Here is a 19146-nt window from a genome sequence, read left to right as displayed (position 1 = left end):
CTACAGGGCTGAGGACAGGGAACACTTTCCAGAGTTCAAGTTTGCAAAACTTCAAACCTGAAATCACTGTTCAAACTTTTCCAAAAGCAACAGTCACTTCTCAAAGAGATTTTAGCAAACCACTTCACTGAGTACATAGTAAGATACATAATAAATCATAATGTAATCTATCTTTTGCCTAATGTCTTCTGGTTTCTCCTGTAGATGCTAGGCACAGAGGGACATGCCTGGGGCCTCCTCGGCGTACAGCAGACGCTCCCAGAGGACAGGATGAGATAACACCAAATGCACTGTTCTACTGAATGGCTGCCAGAAGTACACCCCTTCTGAGGCGGAGGGGAAGGGCTGGGGGCAGGCAGGGCTTTTAATGAACTTTCCCAGGTGGGAAGGGGAAGGAGTCTAGCTAATGAACACCAGCTAGAGCCCCATTAGGGTGCCCCTCCATGCCCCAGGAAGATGGAGCCATTGTAGTAAGGAGGTGGTGCTTAATGTCCTTCCCCCAGCCCAGAATGTGAACCCAGACTCTGGGATCCCCTTTCTTCCTTCGCACTGGTCCTGCTGTGGGAGCACACTTCAGCCCAGGGTTCGGCTTCCAGGCATGGGGACACAGGGGCTGCCCACCAGCACTTGCTCCATTACTTGATGAGCCTAAGCAGATGCAAGGCTCCCCTTCTGGCTCTCCCATTAGTTAGGTGAGGGGGCCTCACAACAAACTTCTGTCGTATTTCTGCAACCCCTCTGTAACCGTGGGACATGAGGGACAAGAGACTCTTGGTGATCAAGAACCCTTGATCTCCCAGGACAGTTATTTCAGATGTGTGTGTGTGTGTGTGTGTGTGTGTGTGTGTGTGTGTGTGTGAGACAGACAGAGGGAGAGATCAGAGATCAAAGGATCAGATGCTGTGGGGAGTCCCTGTAGGCAAGCAGGTTTCTCCAAACTTCAGTCAGCTTTGCCTTGCACACACACCACCTGTACTCCTTTATCCCACATACTCCACCAAATCAAGTCCATTTTTAAACTTAAATATATAGTTTAGCCTTTACTAAAAACAAACACTATAAAATAATGGATTTTACCAATATGTTATTACATAAATAAGATAAAAACATTTAATGTGTGTGTATTTTAATACATGACTTTTAAACTTTAAAAAACCTTTATCTACATAAGTAAAACCTTGGTTTGCAAGCATAATTCGTTCTGGAAACTTCTTGTAATCCAAAGCACTTGTGTATCAAAGCGCATTTCCCCATAAGAAATAACGGAAACTCAGATGATTCATTCCACAACCCCAAAATATTCATATAAAAATGATAACAATACTGTAGTATAATACAAAATAATAAAGAAAATACAAAATATAAAGAAAAATAAATCAAACTGCATTTACCTTTGAAAACTTTCGTGGCTGGTGTGATGGAGACGAAATTGGAGGGTTATTGTGTAGGACAACTTTCACTATCACTAACGGAATCACTGCTGTCTATTGACTCAGTAGAGGCTTTTTCTGCATGGGGACCATTGTATTCGCTCTCACGGATGTTGACCACCGTCCAGTATCGATAAACTCTTGTCATATGCTGTATGTAATGTAACTGGCAATAAGGCAGAAGAAAGGGTCTATATCTGCAGGCAGCCTGACCTGGAATGAAGCGAAGCATTCCTAAGCTTCCTCTTGTATGGAAAAGCAAAGGACTGTCCATAGGTGCTCTGAAGAAAGGATACACTAGTGTCAACTGTGGGCACCTTCCAACGTTCTGAAAAATCACTGATTTCTGCCAAACGCCACGGCCTGAGACCGAACATCTGAGCATAGGAGACAATTACCCACAATCCTGCAGAGAGAGAGAGAGAGAGAGAGAGAGAAGAACCATTGGCTCAGTGGTGATCATGTGATGTTAAGCATCACATACTACTCATATTGCAAGACATCGCTCGTTTATCAAGTTAAAATTTATTAGAAATGTTTGCTCATCTTGCAGAACACTTGCAGAACAAGTTACTCGCAATCCAAGGTTTTACTCTATCTCCTAAAATCACTTCACCATTTGGGAAACACAGTTGTAAGGGAGCCAGTGATCTGACCCCAGGGCCCCAGCAAGTGAGAGGAGGGAAAGAGTGGTGGGTGGGAAGTATTTTTTCTCCTGACCCCCTCCCTGAAGAGTCATCTTGGGCTGGCCAGGCCCTTCCCTCAAAGCCACTGCTCCTGTCAGGGAGCTCCCCCATATACCATCCCTTATCAGATCTTGGTACCTGCTCCTTCTTTGCCCTTTTTTTTTTTTAATGTTTATTTACTTTTGAGAGAGAGAGAGAGAGAGAACATGAGTGGGGGAGGGAAAGAAAGAAGGGGGTCAAAGGATCCAAAGCAGGCTCTGTGCTGACAGCAGCGAATCTGAGGCGGGGCTTGAACTCACAAACTGAGATCATGGACTGAGTCAAAGTTGGATGCTCAACTGACAGAGCCGCCCAGGTGCCCCTCCCTCTTTGCTTCTTGAGTCATGAGAGTGGTCAGGGCAGGCTGATGCTCAGCCAGAGGGCTGCTCTATCCTTGTGAGTTCCCCAACCCTGCCCACACCGTTAAGAAATTCCTTGTATTAAACTCTCTGCGAACGATCCAGCCGAGTGTGCCATCTATTTTCTGTCAAGTCCTGACTCATATATATAAAATATCTCCTATAAAACATAAAACTATTACAAAGACTCCAAGAAGTCACAGGCAAAGCTTAAGAATAGACAATTCATATAGAATAAGCACAAAAAGTAGACAAAGGGTGGAGAAATATTCAAGCTACCCAACAATCTAAGGTATAGACATTAACAACTCTACAGAACCATGTTATGCCTTGTAGGTCAGCAGAGAGTAAAACACAAGCCGAGAGACCACCCAATGCTGGCAAGGTTTGGAAAAATTGCCACCTCATCCACCATTGGTAGCAATGAATGGTGTATGGACCTTCTGGAGAGCTGTTAAGTAAACTGTGTCAAATGCACAAAAAAAAAAAAAAAAAAAAGTTCAAATCTTTGAACGAGGTAAGCAACTGCTGGGAATTTTCCTAAGGAGGAAGTCACAAGAGGATACAAAGAAAATGGCACTGAAAATCTCACTTAAGCTTTTTTAGATAACAAAAATTAGAAACTGCCCAGATGAAACCCAAAGATATTAGTTAAATAAATTATGCTTTCTTCTTATTTCCGCAATGGAATATTATCTAGTCTTTAAAATTGTAAGTGTAAAGACTTCATAAAGGTGTTTATAACATGCATAAAGCCAAGCAAGAAAACATGAAAAATGTGCTTTGTGATTAACAGTATGTAGGACTACCAACACCCATAAGCAAAGACTAGATAGGAAGACATTTTTGAAACTGAAAATACGTTAAAGTGGTTAAAGAGATTATGGGCATATTTTTTCCTATGAAGACTTTTGTTACCACCATAATATATTTAATACGTTGCTAGTACATTATTAACAATTACATGTAAAGGGGAAGAATTAAAAATTCCAAAGTAACAAATACCTTGTGAATAATGACTATAGTCAGTCTCCTATCTTCTCTAAATTCCTGTGTCTCTTAACAACTGGAAACAGAACACCACGGTGTGGTGAATGGAGTACAGGCTTTGAGACACAAGGAGCTGAGCCCCTGGATTGAAGAGCTGTGTAGTCCTGGCTAAGTCATGTGAACTCTCTGAGCTCTAATTTCCCTGTCTGAAATACAGAATGATAATATCTATTTTCCAGAGATTTTAAAGCCAAGTACCTAATACAGAATAAGTGGTCAGTAAATGATTCGTACCAGGCCAGACAATCAACTAGAGTTTATAAGTCTATTTGGGCTATCACTGTTCTCTACTCCACTTCCTATGTGTGAACGCTTCTCCCCCTCCCAAACTAAACAGCGAGTTTCTTAAGGGGCATCTCCTCTGGAGTTAGCCCAAGGATGAAACCCACGGACGATGCTCCATAAATATTAGGTAAATGACATTTACCATTTAGCCCACTGTTAACCATATGGAGCAGGGCAAAAATAAGTAGTAGAAATACTCAAACATTCAGGAAGAGGCTGGTGAAATCTATGATCTCCCACAAGCACAGAGCCAGGAGGAAGAACTCTTGAGAAATAATGACACTCTTCCCTCCAAAGGCCCTCCCAGCTCATTCCAAAAATGGAACAAACACAGGATCTGGAAATAAGGCTTACTGCTCTCTCCACAGCTCCCCCTCCCTCCACCTCACCCAGGGAACTCTCCTGGAATGAGAAAAATTCCAAGTAGAGGGCTCCACTGCTGAGGAAGACCTCACGGCCCCACACATGGTGCTTCCGGCCTATTTCTGAAGAAAATAGGAAATAAGAAAATCTTGTGATCTTGAGGGATCACAAGAAAAAGCACAGGAAACAAAGGAAAAGAAACCCCAACCATCAGTCACATTCATGCTTCAGCCTCCTGAAGATGAAACAATTTCAATTCCTCACTCTGAAATGAGTAAAGAAAAGCACAGAATTTTGCATTATCCCACCTTTCCAGGAGGAACTGAGTTTCAGGGAATCAGTCCCAGGCAAGGAGGGAGAACTCTTTACAAATTCTAGATAATAAATGTAGAAGGAACAAAAATTAGAAAATCATCTCTTTGCGGGGAACATCAGTGGATGCAATGGTTTGAAGGGAACTGGATATTCAACATGGCACCAAAATACTACCCCATGAATTGTTCGCTTGCAAGAGCATAGAAAAGGAAAGTGTTACTTGACACTGGCAGGATCAGGTAGGAGCCTGTTACCCCCAGATCAAGCTCTGCCCCAAGCATTAGAGGGACCCAAAGTGGGACTACCAGACAAGATGAACCGCCTGGTTTGGGGCAACAAAAGGGGTGCAGTGTGGCCACAGGAGAATCTAATCAATTCCTAGGTTTAACCTCCACTGATGGGAAATGTAGCTGATGGGGAGCGACTTGAAACAACGCAAGTCAACAATCAGACCAACCCAGAAGGTGGGTTTACAGACAAGCTGCCTGGTTTCTTCAACAAGCCCATGTTATAAGGGTGAGAAGAAGTGCGAAGGAAAGTTCTAGAATAAAAATGTCTTAAAAGCCTTAACAAACAGATACAGTATGTGGTGCTGCTGTGAATAAGCCAGCTGTGAGAGATATTGTTAGGACAACTAGGGACATTTGAATATGGATTGGTATTAGATGATATTAAGGAATTAATGCAAATTTTATAGCTGTGATATACACTGTTGAGGTTATTTAGGAATATATTCTGAATTCTTAGAGATGTATATGGAAACTTTTAGGGAAATGTCATGATGTTTTTAATATACTTTAAATTTTTTTTTATTTTATGTTTATTTATTTTTGACAGAGAGCACAAGTGGGGGAGGGGCAGAGATAGGAGACACAGAATCCGAAGCAAGCTCCAGGCTCTGAGCTGTCAGCACAGAGCCCGACGCGGGGCTCAAACTCACAAACTGCAAGATCATGACCTGAGCCGAAGTTGGATGCTTAACCAACTGAGCCACCCAGGCACCCCTTAATATACTTTAAGATGTACCAGTTAAAAAAAAAAATCTGGCAAATATAACCAAGTATTAATGACTGTTAATTTAGGTGGTAAACTTATATAAGGTACATAGAACATCTGAGTTCATAATGACAGAACCTAGAAGGGTGGTTACCAGGGCTGGGGGGAGGGGAAAATGGGGAGTTAGTGTATAATGAACACTGGGTTACGGTATGGGATGTAGAATATGCTCTAGGGGTGGAGGGTGCTGATGGTTACACAACACTGGGAATGTACCTGATGCCACTGAACTGTATACTTAAAATGGTTAAGGGGCGCCTGGGTGGCTCAGTCGGTTAGCATCTGACTTGGGCTCAGGTCATGATCTCATCATTTGTGGGTATGAGCCCCACGTCAGGCTCTGTGCTGACAGCTCAGAGCCTGGAGCCTGTTTCGGATTCTGTGTCTCCCTCTCTCTCTGCCCCTCTCCCGCTCGTGCTCTCTCTCGCAAAAATAAACAAACATTAAAAGAAATGGTCAAATTTTACCAATTTTATGTCCTATGTACTCTATCACAATCAAAAAGTTTTGATGCTGGGTGTTCATTCTACTACTTCTATTCTTTCCACCTTTTCATAACAAACTTTTCATAATAAATACTTTTTTAAAAAGACTACATAGCCCTCTGTGGCACAAAGTCACTTGGTCTTTCCTTTATTCTTAGTTATACACTAAGTCTTTCAAAAAGCCTGTAGGAGACCAAAGCACTTTTTAAAAACTCCTCCTTTTTTCCTTAAAAGTGAACCTGAAGTGGGCACCTGGGTGGCTCAGTCGGTTAAGCATCCAACTTCGGCTCAGGTCATGATCTCACAATTTGTGAGTTCGAGCCCCGCATCAGGTTCTGTCTGTGCTGATGGCTCAGAGCCTGGAGACTCCTTCAAAGTCTGTGTCTCCCTCTCTCTCTGCCCCTCACCCACTCACACTCTGTCTCTGTCTTTCAAAAATGAATAAACGTTAAAAAAATTAAAAAAAAAAAAGTGAACCTGAAAGACTAATGCCTTTCTGGACCTCCACAGAGTCCGGTTCAGAACAGAATGGAGAAGACTGGTTCTAGAAAGAGCTGTGCCTGATGAAAGAAGACAAAGGGAATCAGAAAAGCTGGAGTCCTGAGAAGGGCAGGCAGGATTCTAAAGCAGCTCCCCAGATATTGTGAGGTCAGCATCATCATCAACTCTTACAGGGAGGGGAAACAACCTCACAGAGGTTAAGTAACTTGCTCAAAGCCGCTCAGCTGATGTGCAATTCATTTTAAACCGGCATTTTATTTTATTTTTTTTAATGTTTATTTATTTTTCAGAGAGAGAGAAACAGACAGAGCATGAGCAGGGAGGGCATAGAGAGAGGGAGACACAGAATCCAAAGCAGACTCCAGGCTCTGAGCTGTCAGCACAGAACCCGATACGGGGCTCGAACCCACAGACCGTGAGATCATGACCTGAGCCAAAATCAGACATTTAACTGACTGAGCCACCCAAGCGCCCCTTAACAGGCATTTCAGAAATCAGAGCCTGAGTTAACAACTCTCTCCCCCAGCCCCAAGCTTTTCTGCCTCCTCCCCCCAAAAGAGGGTGGGGCTATAATATCCAACCCTCTCAGCCCCACGCACATTCTTGTCACAGGGTTCAAGACTGGTTGATCAATTTAAAGGCACTAACCACTACTTAACCATGAACTCTGAACTGAATGAGGCTCACGCAAGGGTCACAGGAAGAAACCTGGTCTCTAGCCTAAAAGCACTTACAATCCATTTGTGAAGGCAACACTAAGAATCATTAAGTAGAAGAAATAACATATGACACAGTATGGCACCTGCACCGACACTATGTTTTGCATGAGGTTCCTCCTGCTACTGTATTCACACTGCACTGTGATAACATATTTTAAGAGGGTTCTCTATAGGGGTACCTGGGTGACTCAGTCAGTTAAGCGTCCGACCAGCTCGGGTCATGAACTCACGGTTTTTGACTTCAAGCCCCACAATGGGCTCTCTGCTGTCAGCAAAAAGCCCTCTCCAGATCCTCTGTCTCCCTCTCTCTCTGTCCCTCCCCCGCTTGTGCTCTCTCTCTCAAAAATAAACATTTAAAAAAAAATTTAAAGAGGGTTCTCTACCTCTGCAGTTTAGTGACTACAGGCTCCTGAAGCTCAACATCTTGTTTTTATACACTAAACACCTACCGTGCTGCCCAGCACACAGAGGGTGTGGGCGATACGAAAAGCAGATGGGAAAGAGAGTGACTAGGTATGCAGAGGGAATCACCCCAATCGCCACCTTATCTGCACAGACCTACCCTTTCCTCCCTGTACCCCAATCATTGTGGAATCCCTCCAGGTGGCCTGGGTTCCCTCCAAATTCTGCCCAGCTGTGGGAGGGGGTACTATTACCCCTGACAGAGCCATAGCACACAGACTCTAGGGCTCGCTGGAACCTGCTCTAACCAAAGGCCACCTCCAGCTCGTGGCCTGCCTAGCTGCTCTATCCTTAGGCAGGTGGGTACCTTATCAAGGCCAGTCGCTATTTACCCCAGCCCCTGGCTTCTAGCCAACCAATTTTCCTCTTAGGTGATGGGGACTCACCAGGCAGAAGGGATCCACTACTTACAGTCCAGCCCTTAGACCTGAGCAAGGGGACGATAGCACTAGGCGGCTCCCCAAATCAGGATAAAGCTTTGTGCGCATAACAGTGCTTCTAAGACTACCTCCTGGGTCAAGCCTGCTCCCTCAGCAAGTCCTCTGGGCTCTGGAAAGACAAGAGTGTGACACAAAGTTGGGTCACTTTCTTGGTATTCAGGTCCCAAGGACATGGGTTTCCCTAAGTGTCCCTGGTAGGTGGGTGGGCCAAATGGGGCCGTAGCAATAGCAGCTGCTCCCAAGGAAATATCCACCCCAATGGCTGTGTCTCCGTGGGCTGGAATTTTTTTTCAATATGGGCAGGCTGCTCAGTGCCACGTTTTCCTCCCTCTTTCCCAAAGATGGCACTGAAAATGCATGATTTCCAGGCTTCAACGTGACTGTAATGACTCCACAGTTTTCTTCACTGTGCTATTCATTGACACAGTTTTTAGATCCTACAACATGCACATACTGCCAAGTACATTGTGCCTTCCAAAGCCTTTTTTTTCATGTTGGTCAATCGGAACAAAATGACTAGCATCACAGGCGGAATTCGAAGGCTGAAAATTTTTTGAAAAGCACAAAACTGGAATCCTATCCTGGGGTGTTTTTCAAGCTGTATTCCAACTTCTTAGAACGCGTACTCAAGTTTTTGATTGAAGGTTCTGTATTTACACTCACTCAAGATATTCAAAATAGCACACATCTGAAACTGCACACTACCCCAAGATACTCAAGGCAAGCCCCTTCGTCCTACTTCCTGTTGTGACAAATTCATATAAAATCATGCTGACAAAGATGCTACCAGGACTTGCTCTCTCCACCTCCCCCCAAACCCCCTACCCCAAAGCGGAGGTAGGTGCTGCTGAGCTCACATAGTCACGCTCAAGCCAGCGGACACACCCGCCCTTTCAACCCCAGAACCAACAGTCAGGATGCTTCCACAACACAGCTTTATGAGGGGAGGGGAGAGACGGGAACTGTGACACAGCCCAAACATCGAATAATAGGAGATGATTAACGTGTGGTGCTGTCAGGTGATGGAATACGATTCAGCCACTTAAAATGATGTAACACGAGACGATGAAAAAGATGCTCAAGATAGACTGAAACAAAAACCAGGCTAAAAATAGTTTGCACCGTGAAATGCGGTTTGAAAGTTTAAAAAAAATCCTTTCCCATGCATATGTGTTTCTATATCTGACGCCCACATACACATGCATGCACCAAAAACAGACTGGGAGAAGATGCACCAAGATGTTCGCAGGGGCAATCCCTGCGTGGTGGAATTAGGGGAAATACAGTACCTTGTTCTCGGTTTTTCTTATCAACAGTATCCTCAATAACGGCCATGCGTTACATTTGGAAAGAGGAGGAAAGTAAACGTTAAGAACGGCCTCCTCTCTCGTCTCTCTCTGGCTGAGTCACACATCTTAGTAGAAATGAAGGCAGGCGGCACTACTACGCTTCCCCCGATCGTCTTTCCCCACGCTTGCGTGCGTGCGTGCGTGCGTGGGGGATGTGTGGATGTGTGCGCGGGGGGTGTGTGCGTGCGTGCACGCGTGGGGGTGGGCGTGCGCGCGTGGGGTGGGCGTGCACCGGGGTGGACGTGCGCGTGTGCGTGCCACCAGCGCTTCTTTTCGGGGGCGGAATGTGTTTCTCGACAGCAGAACAGACTCGTCTAGGGGCCAGGATGGTCCTGGCAGGAGTCACTTTCTAACACGTTCCGACATGTGTTTCCAGTAACGCTGTTTGTGGCCACTTTTTTCTCTTATCGCTCCTCCAGTGACCTTTGCTGGTTTACAGGCTTACTGGCTGGAGCCAGGTGGATTTGTTTGATTTTTGTTGATGGTTATTAGGAAGAGGAAGTGCCAGAAGGGATTACCTCAAGTTTAAACCTATTTCCAGCAGAGTCCCGGGGCCTTTAATTACACATCTCGGGTCTGTTTGGTAAAGAAGTGGTCAAAGATGTGCTTTTTATCTCCCTTGGAATCTCCTGCGACTGGCAGCATTCCATTTGTGCCTGGTGTTGCTGTAAACTCAAGCCACAAGCTCCTGGTGGGAGGAGGGGTGGGGGTGGAAAATGGAATATGAAGTTGAAAGCTGGCGAGGGACATTTTAAAAAGTACTCTACCTGGGAGTTCTTGGTCAGGCCCTGCCATTTTGGGGGGCAGACAGGAAAGGATGACTGTTGCACCCCCAGGGAGCTGGAATTTTGTTTGGGGGACCAGAACTACTGCAGCTCCCACAGAAGTGTCCAGGGTCAGCTACTGCTGAACCACAAGGATGAGGACAGTCACAGTGCTAAATGCCCAGCCCAATCCAAGAGCAGACTTTTCTTTCTTGCTTGCAGATGTCTTTTCCCCACATATTGGTACTGAAATATTAACAGCTGGAATCACCACAGGCAGGCAATCACTGTGTCTGGAATGATCAAGGTAGCAGATCAGCTGTGGGGTAGACCAGTGTCACTTTACTGCTACAGGTGGGTCTAGTCACAGAGATCTGTGGAGCCGCTGGTCCTTTCCCACTGATGTCTCCAGGCCAGTGAAAGAGAGCAGACTCCCGGAATCCTTCCCCCTCAAATCATGAGTAGGCTGCCATCCTTTGTCTTGCTTGATGGTTAGAGAGATTGCCAAATTACAAAATTGCTAAAAGTCCAAGACTGGGAAGTTTAGCACATAAAGTACAACTTTACTGGGGAAAAAAAAGTGGGGGTGCTAGGTTACTTAGGGTCTTAGCCCATTTTGGGTATAAACAGTGAAGTCAGGAAGTTAGGAATTATTCTTTAGCTGCTTGTATTAAAGACACAGCAATGTAGGTCAAATGCATACAATTTCAGACAATAAGACTCCAAATCTCTCTTTAATTTATGCCCCAGAGGCAGAATTTAGGAAGGAACATTGGGTTAGGCTGGAAATAGGAACAACTGGAGTTTAGTTAGAGGCCTCTTTCATCCTCGCCTGGAACCCTTTACCACCCAAACTCTGCTCATGGCAAGGCCGTGTCTTCCATAACCCCCAGTATCCCTGCTCATCCCTTCAGCAGGAGCACACAGTGATGGGGTCCAGATTCTTACCCCAGTCCCTGGAATCCTTCAGCCCCCTCAAGGCTAGCTAAGTAGTAGTCTTTTTCTTGGCCCTGTTGCTGTCTCATTAGAGCCCTGAAAGACAAGAGTGTGGTCTCCACCAGAAGAGTGCCTTCCCTGGGGTTGCCCAGCCCCTTCCTGAGGTTCCCTGCACCACTCCCCACGAGGGGGGCCGGGGCCTGGATGGGAAGGCTGCCTGGGGTGAGGTTGTAGGAGTGATTTTAGTTTGCCCACAATTCTATGGCATAGACACATGCACCTTTACATCTTACAGGGGTTGTTCAACATACAGTACCAAAACACTCACGGTGCCGTAGATAATGCAAGGTGGGACGTAAAATCTTTCATTGTAATGGTTATGTACTTATTTTAGTGTGAACTCAAAGAAAAATGAGGTTGGCACAATGGATGGTTGTTTTGTGGATATTGTTCAGGATGAGGCTAAGTGATGACAAATTTAATAACATTTAATACATGTTTAATTAAATAGTAATTTAATGATATAGATGATATAAATATGACAAAATACATGAAGCATGCAAACAGCGTGAAGATGGCTGAAGTTTGGGATGATTCTTGCCAGTTAGAGTTAACCAATGAATGTGTGAAGCTCAGACATGTGTATTAAAACACTAGAGATAGCTGTCCACAGTGCTAAGAGCTCTGGAACCGGGAAGCTCAGGTTCAGATGGTAGCTATATCTTTAAGTTAGCTCTGTGACCTTGGACACATCACAACCCTTTAAGCCTCAGTTTCTTCATCTGTAAAATAAAAATAACAATTCTTATTTCAGGAGATTGTTCTGAGAATTAAATGAGGTAATACTTATAAAGCAGCTTGCAAAGCACTTGGCATAGAACAAGTTCCTGGGAGGAATGATTATAAATGGAAAGGACTCGTTTGTAAAGCAGGCTGCCCATCTCTCTCTCCTGAAGATTGCCTTCCAAGAAAATGCAGCCCAACTAGTACAGGAACATTTGGCCCTTTGGGTCATGGATCCACTCCCGGATAAATGTGCACGCACGCTTGCAAATGCCAGAAGTACATACAATTGTAGGTATTCATAGACACCTTCTATAACCACTCCCTCGGCTGACTACAAACCTGGGAAGCTCAAATGGAGAGCCAGGGTCACAAATTGTATCTCCACTACTTCTGCCCCAGGGAGTTATCCTAGCTTCTGGAGTCCTCCCAGTTCGCTAAAGCGAACTTCAGTTCCCTGTGATGCCACTTTTTTTTTTTTTTTGACAGTGGGGTGGGAAGAGAGAATCCCAAGCAGGCTCCACACTGTCAGTGCAGAACCCAATGCAGGGTTTGAACCCACGAACCATGAGATCATGACCTGAGTCGAGATCAAGAGCTGGATGCTTAACCGACTGACCCATCCAGGTGACCCTCTGATGCCTCTTAATACACAGACCAGCACGCTTCATTCTCTCCATGGGCAGAATGCAAGTAAGGTCCAAGGACCCACACAAACCCCTGTATTCAGTAACTGACCTATTCTTGTTCCCCTTGTTGTACAGCGTGGCCTTGCAATTTTTAACTCAGTGCTGATGGAGCTGGGTAAACTCAAGTGACTAGCAAATGTACAGGGAAAGCCATGGGCCCCGATAAGCTGCTGATACGGTGTGCCTGTGCTTCCGCCTGTTCTATTTAAACACTGATAGACCCTTTAGCAAACAAGAAACCTTTTGTGCTGAGCATCCACAACTGCCATCCAGAGTCCATTCTGCACATGGCCAAGGCTCAGAGTAGGCAGAATGGGGGTAGGAAAGAGGCAGACTTTTGCTGCACTTTATCAAATAATGGCACACAGGCAAGACCACACTGATCAATCCCGAGCTCCCAAATCTTTCTCCCTGCCCCCTGCCCCAACTCACAGAGACGTCTCAAAAAAGTGATATTGACAACATTTTTTCTTAGAAAATTTACTGCAGAACCTTCAAGCAGGACACATGGGCTGGTTCAAGCCATGACCCAAATAACATCCTACTTGTAAGTGAGAGAGGAATGACTCAGCTTACAAAGAAGCAATGATGTGGAAACTGGAGAGTTTACCTGCATGCACTAATATAAACCAAAAAGGGAGTCAAGGTCAAGCCCAAAAAATTCCATGGAAATCAGAATGCTATGGACCCTGAGGACAGGGGTTGTTTCTAACAATCATTTGAGGCTTGGGTTATTTAGCAAACAGTTTGGAAAGTAATAGTTGAATTTGAATTTCTTTCTTGAAAATTAAGTAGGATTAGAACACTGCTCCTGCTTCTCAAAGTTTGGTTCTCCTGGCCCAGCAGTTTGAGCATCACCTGGAAGCTGGTTACAAATGCAGAATCTTGAGCCCCAGACTAGACTTCTGAAAACAGAATCTACATTTTAACAAGATTCCTAGGAATTCACATGCGTGTTATAATTTTGAGAGGCACTGGACAAAGTATTTACCATAAAGCTCTATTAGAGGATAGCCAAAGATCAAGGTTGTTTCCCTTCACATTTGCAGTGGATCTTAACCTAAATATCGAGTCTAAAAAAGAATAAAGTTCAATTTTTTTAACTTTATTTAAAAAATTCATGGGAAAAACACTCTTCCCATGAAGGTTCACAGATGTACACATGATAATCAGTGCCATTTTAAGAGGTTAAAGTACTCCAGATTTAGCCTTATTGACAGAAGGAAGATTTTTAAAAATCAGCATTGAAATAGTTCCATAATGAACATGGATTACCTTTGGTGAGAAAAAAGGGAGAAGGGGGAAGAAGTATCAGTTAGTGGTCAAGAGTGTCTTGTTCTATCTGCTGTGTGATATTACCCAAGTTACTGGCTCCCTGAGCCAGCTCCCTCAGTGCAAAATGAGGATAATAAAATGGGGATATTTTTGTTGAATTTTTATAGTATTAAAAAGATACAATGCAGGGCGCCTGGGTGGCTCAGTCAGTTAAGGGTCCGACTTCAGCTCAGATCATGATCTTATGGTTCATAGGTTGGAGCCTTGCATCAGGCTCTACACTGACAGTGCAGAGCCTGCTTCGGATCCTCTGTCCCCCTCTTTCTCTCTGTCCCTCCCTCCCTCTCCAAATAAATAAACATTAAAAAAAAAAAAAGATACAGGGGTGCCCGGGTGGCTCAGTCAGGCTCAGTTGAGCATCCAACTTCAGCTCAGGTCATAATCTCACGGTCTGTGAGTTCAAGACTTGCGTCAGGCTCCATGATGACAACTCAAAGACTGGAGCCTGCTTAGATTCTGTGTCTCCCTCTCTCTCTGCCCACCACCCCCCTCAAAAATAAATAAACACGAAAAAAAAGATATAATGCATGAAAAGCACTATAACAGCATTTGGGCACTAAAGTGCTGAATAAAAGTGAACTGTTAACAGGAAATTAGTATTGAAATATTGTCCCAAGAGGTAATTTGCTTAGTTGGAGAGAACGAAGACCCCTGGATCTTGTCCTATCTCTGTCCAGCACTAGCTCTAAGAGCCTGAAAAATTGTTTCATTTGAGCCATGGCTAGAAAGATTCATATCATCATCCAGGCCTGCCTCATTGGCTTAGAAGGAGAATAAATAACTCTCTGGTCCAAGCTGGGGAGTCTGAGGTCAACATTCAAAGACCAGAGGACATCTCAGGCAGGTGTGGAAGGGTAGATGTTCCATGTCTCCAGGCCAGAAGCCCCCCACTGCCACCTCCAATGAAGCCAAGTTGGCAGGCTAGGAGCTCTGGGGGAAGAGAAAGGAATAGTGTTAAAGAGTGGATCAAGGAGGATAAAAAGAGGGGATAGAAGCAGATGCACTCATAGGGGGGGCAGGTATCATATCACCATATGGAGTTCATGCTCCGACAGCATAAACCAAATTAGTCTTGGGCTTCCCACTTAAAAGCCCTAAGGTGCAAGTCAGCTAACCTCTCTGAGCCTCCCTTTTTTAAAGTATAAAATAAGGGGACACCTGGTTAGTGTCGGTTAACTGTCCAACTTCGGCTCAGGTCATGATCTCACAGTACATGGGTTCGAGCCCCGTGTCGGGCTCTGTGCTGACAGCACCCTGGAGCCTGCTTCGAATTCTGTGTCTCCCTCTCTCCGTGACCCTCCCTCTCATGCTCTCTTTCTCTCAAAAATAAATAAACACTAAAAAATAAAGTATAAAATAAGGATAATAGTACTCTCTACCTCAAAGGCAATTAAATGAGGTAATATGCATAACGAATGAAGCAGCATATTTGACATGCTCAATACATGGTACCCGTTACTGTCTGTCTATGATAGGCATCTGCAGCACAATAATGTACATATTTACTGTAAATTTAATCCCTAGAGACAAAGAATTTGAAGTGAATTTCAGATGTATGGAGAACTTGATCTCTTTTAGACACCCTGTCAATAAAAGACAAAAAGCATACAGGAAGCCTTTACTATAGTTGCTGCAAAAGCCTAGTTATTGTCCTTATCAATGAAATAGTAGAAAGAAGAATTAGAGGTTGGCTTAAAACCCACTATCCTTGGGGCACCTGGGTGGCTCAGTCAGTTGAGCATCGACTCTTGATTTTATCTCAGGTTATGATCTCCTGGTTCATGGGATCAAGCCCCAGGTCAGTCTCTGCACTAACAGAGTGGAACCTGCTTGGGATTCTCTCTCTCCCTCTCTTTCTGCCCCTCCCCTGCTCATATACACATGTGAGCTCTCTCTCTCAAAATAAATAGACTTAAAAAACACACACACGATAAAACACTATCATTTAGGATTCATTAGAACTTGCTGAAAAGTAGGAAAAGGCAAGAGAATCTCCAGGACAGCAAAAAGACTAAAAAATTTTAATGCCTGACATACACAGAATGGCGTAATAAGCGACTTCATCTCAGTAGACTGTACTAGGCTAGGACTACACTATGTTAAAGTGATAAATTTACAAAAACCAGGCTGAAAAAGAACAAACAGTTAATTTGGGGGGGGGGGTAGAGGAGTAGAGGTGACTTTTAGACTTGTTGGCTAATTTTTGCAAAACTTTTTTTTTAAAGTCTATTTTGAGAGAGAGAAAGAGCGCAAGTATACGCAAACAGGGCAGGGGCAGAGACAGAATTTCAACCAAGCTCACACCGTCAGCGCAGAGCCTGAAGGAGGGCTCGATCTCATGAACCGTGAGATCATGACCTGAGCCAAGATCAAGAGTCGAACACTTAACTGCCTGAGCGGCCCAGGTGCCCCCAAATCAGGGTATTTTTGGAGACCCCTGTAAGATCAAGAGAGAAAAAAAAAACTATGATGGTCCAACAGTTTCAGGCCAAGTGAGAGAGGAGTCGGGGTGTTCATGTAGGACAGTGGTTTTCCAGCCTTTTCTTTCAGCTGGAGAATCTTTCATAAACAAAATCTTATTGATACCCCAACTATGAAGGAGATAAAATAGTGCTTTTATTCAACTCATTTATATGTTCAATTTTAATTCTCCCTCCACTGAAGACTGTAAATAAGAACACAGGTATCTACACCGGTTGAATACACATTTGAGTAAAGGCATTTTATTCTATTTCTTAAGGATTAAAGATATTTTTAGAAGATAAAATCCCAATTAGAAGCTTGCAGGATCCCAGTGTTTCCTGGAAGGTAGTTCAGAAACATCAACAGGATTCTGCAGATTGGGGCCAGCCAACTGTCAGGGGCTTTCCATAGGGACCTCGAGCTCACCACACATTCCTGTGGAAGTCACTTCTGTTCCTGTAAAGCAAGGAAGAACATGGTGCAGAGGACACCTCGATGTCTTCTACCTAAAGACAAACCAAACTCACACAGAAGGGACATGGAGAGGTGAGCACATGGATCCTGTGACCAGGGCCATATCTGTGAGAAGCTCCCCAGATCCCAAATAAAAGGAGCAGACAGACAGGTTGTACGTGGGCAGGCCTGGGTTTACAGGGCGGAGTGAGGGAGGCACACACACACAGGCCAGAAGCAACCACCCTGGGAGGGGGGCTCAGGAAGGAAAACAAAGCATATGACTTTGTTGTTGGGTGGAGCAGTGCGATGGTCAGGAAGGCAGGGAGTAACGAGGCTGACGTGGCCGAGGCAAGATGCAGAGAAAAGGAGGGGAAAGGTGGCTATGGAGAAAATGGCCCTATCTATGGTCATACAAAAGAGATGTGTAGGAATTTAGGACCGGAAAAGGCCAAGAGAAGTAGTCATCTAAGAAGTACTGGAAAGCTTGTTGGGGGAGGTGCAGGGAAGCAGGCAAAGAAGATATGTGAAGAGTGGGGAAAGTAGCAAAGAATTTAAGGCAAGTGCAGAAAGAAACAAGGAGGATAAGAGGTTCAAAGGACGCTTTGAAGACCGAAATCTACACAAAGATAGTGTATGGGAAATCTTGAAATACAAATGGCCAAAGAAAAAAGGAGGCCAGAATCTCAGCCTGTAGAACTCAGGAAAGGAAATGAGAATCAGAGTTTATTGGATTTATAGAGTGTTTTGATGTGACTGAGTGTTGAAAGATTATTTGCCAGAAGGAGGGAGGTTTTTGTTGCTTGGTGGTAAAGAACGCTCAATAATCCCTTTTATGGTAATCTGTGAGGATCAAATGAACATGTACACAAATATAAGGTCCTCCATAAACACAAGATGGTATTACCAGAAAAGCAAGGGTAAGTCATAGTCTCATTTGGGCAGCAGGAATTTAGGAGGAAAAGAGTGGTCTGATTTATCAGGGATGGGCTAATAACAGCCTTTAGGAAAGAAAGAATGAGGAAAGGCAGAACTTATGGAAGCCACGTGGTCCTGAGAAGGAAATGAATGCCCTTGGTTTGAATTATAGGTTTGGGTTTTTAACGTTCCGTCCTTGGACCCAGTGCTGTCGCTGGCTGGAGAGCTGCAAAGAGCTATCTTCTATGTGCTGGGCACTTTACCTACATTATCCTATTTAGAACTGAAAACAGGCCTGTGAGAAAATATTCTGGAACACAGGTTAGGAAAACAAAGCTTGGCTAAGGCAAGCGAATGACCTAGGTTGCACAGCTAGGAAATGGGGAGTGAGGGCTCAAGTCCCAGCTCAGGGCACTCAGGCCTGCACCTCCCTTTGCAGCTGGTTTTCCAGGTCCCAGACTCACAGCACCCTCCTCCAACCTTGCTGGCTCTTCGGGCAGCTGTGGCTTCCCCAGGTGGCAATAATCTCTCTTTCCTTGAAGGGTATTTGGTTTTATGAAGATCTTTAGTGCCCTTCTGGTGAAAACAAAATTTGAGGCAGGTAACGTATAAACAGATTCTCCCACTGCTATGCGAGTAAGGCAGAGAAAATTATGGTGTTATTAAGATTCCTGGACAGGAGCCACTGTCTTGTGTCCTGCCCAGCCCTCACCGTTGGCCAGAACCTCCTTGCAACCAGGGGCTCTCTTCTACAAAGCTTGCATGTGCTATAGCCAGTGCAAGGTCAACACATCATAATCAGCTCGTAAATATTTATCAAATAAAGACCTAAAACATCTGTATCCAAGAAGTCAGAGCACTTCAGCTATGCAAGATGACTAAGTCCTAGCCATCTACTATATAGCGTAGTGCCCAGTTAACACCCCTGTATTGTGCATTTAAAATTTTGCTAAGAAGGCAGATCTTGGGGTGCCTGGGTAGCTCAGTCAGTTGAGTCTGATGCTTGGGTTTGGCCCACGTCATGATCTTGTGGCTTCGTGGGTTTGAGCCCCACATCAGGCTCTGCGCTGGCAGTGCGGAGCCTGTTTGGGATTCTCTCTCTTCCTCCCCAACTCGTGCTCTCTCTCAAAATAAATAAGTAAACTTAAAAAAAAAAATTTTTAAAAAGGGAGATCTTTTTTGCAATCACCAAAAAATAAAAAAAGAAAGAAAATAGATGGTGATAAAGAAAGCAAGAAGAAACTTTTGAAGGTGTTGGATGTTTAT

The 19146-nt window shown here is 44.4% G+C and overlaps 1 long non-coding RNA gene across 1 annotated transcript in view; it reads right to left on the bottom strand.

The window, feature by feature from the left end:
* The window catches only part of LOC128315586 (uncharacterized), a 99340-nt gene extending 89688 nt beyond the window's left edge, over window positions 1-9652 (bottom strand). The window contains exons 1-3 of the long non-coding RNA XR_008298491.1: window positions 9480-9652; window positions 8137-8299; window positions 1392-1836 (exon numbers count right to left, since the gene is read on the bottom strand). This is a non-coding gene — a long non-coding RNA (uncharacterized LOC128315586). The remainder of the gene's footprint in view (window positions 1-1391; window positions 1837-8136; window positions 8300-9479) is intronic.
* Window positions 9653-19146: the final 9494 nt, after the last annotated feature.

This window comes from Acinonyx jubatus, chromosome A1 (genome assembly GCF_027475565.1).
Source record: "Acinonyx jubatus isolate Ajub_Pintada_27869175 chromosome A1, VMU_Ajub_asm_v1.0, whole genome shotgun sequence".
In the NCBI taxonomy this organism is placed as follows: Eukaryota; Metazoa; Chordata; class Mammalia; order Carnivora; family Felidae; genus Acinonyx; species Acinonyx jubatus.
This window is presented reverse-complemented; position numbering and strand designations above follow the sequence as displayed.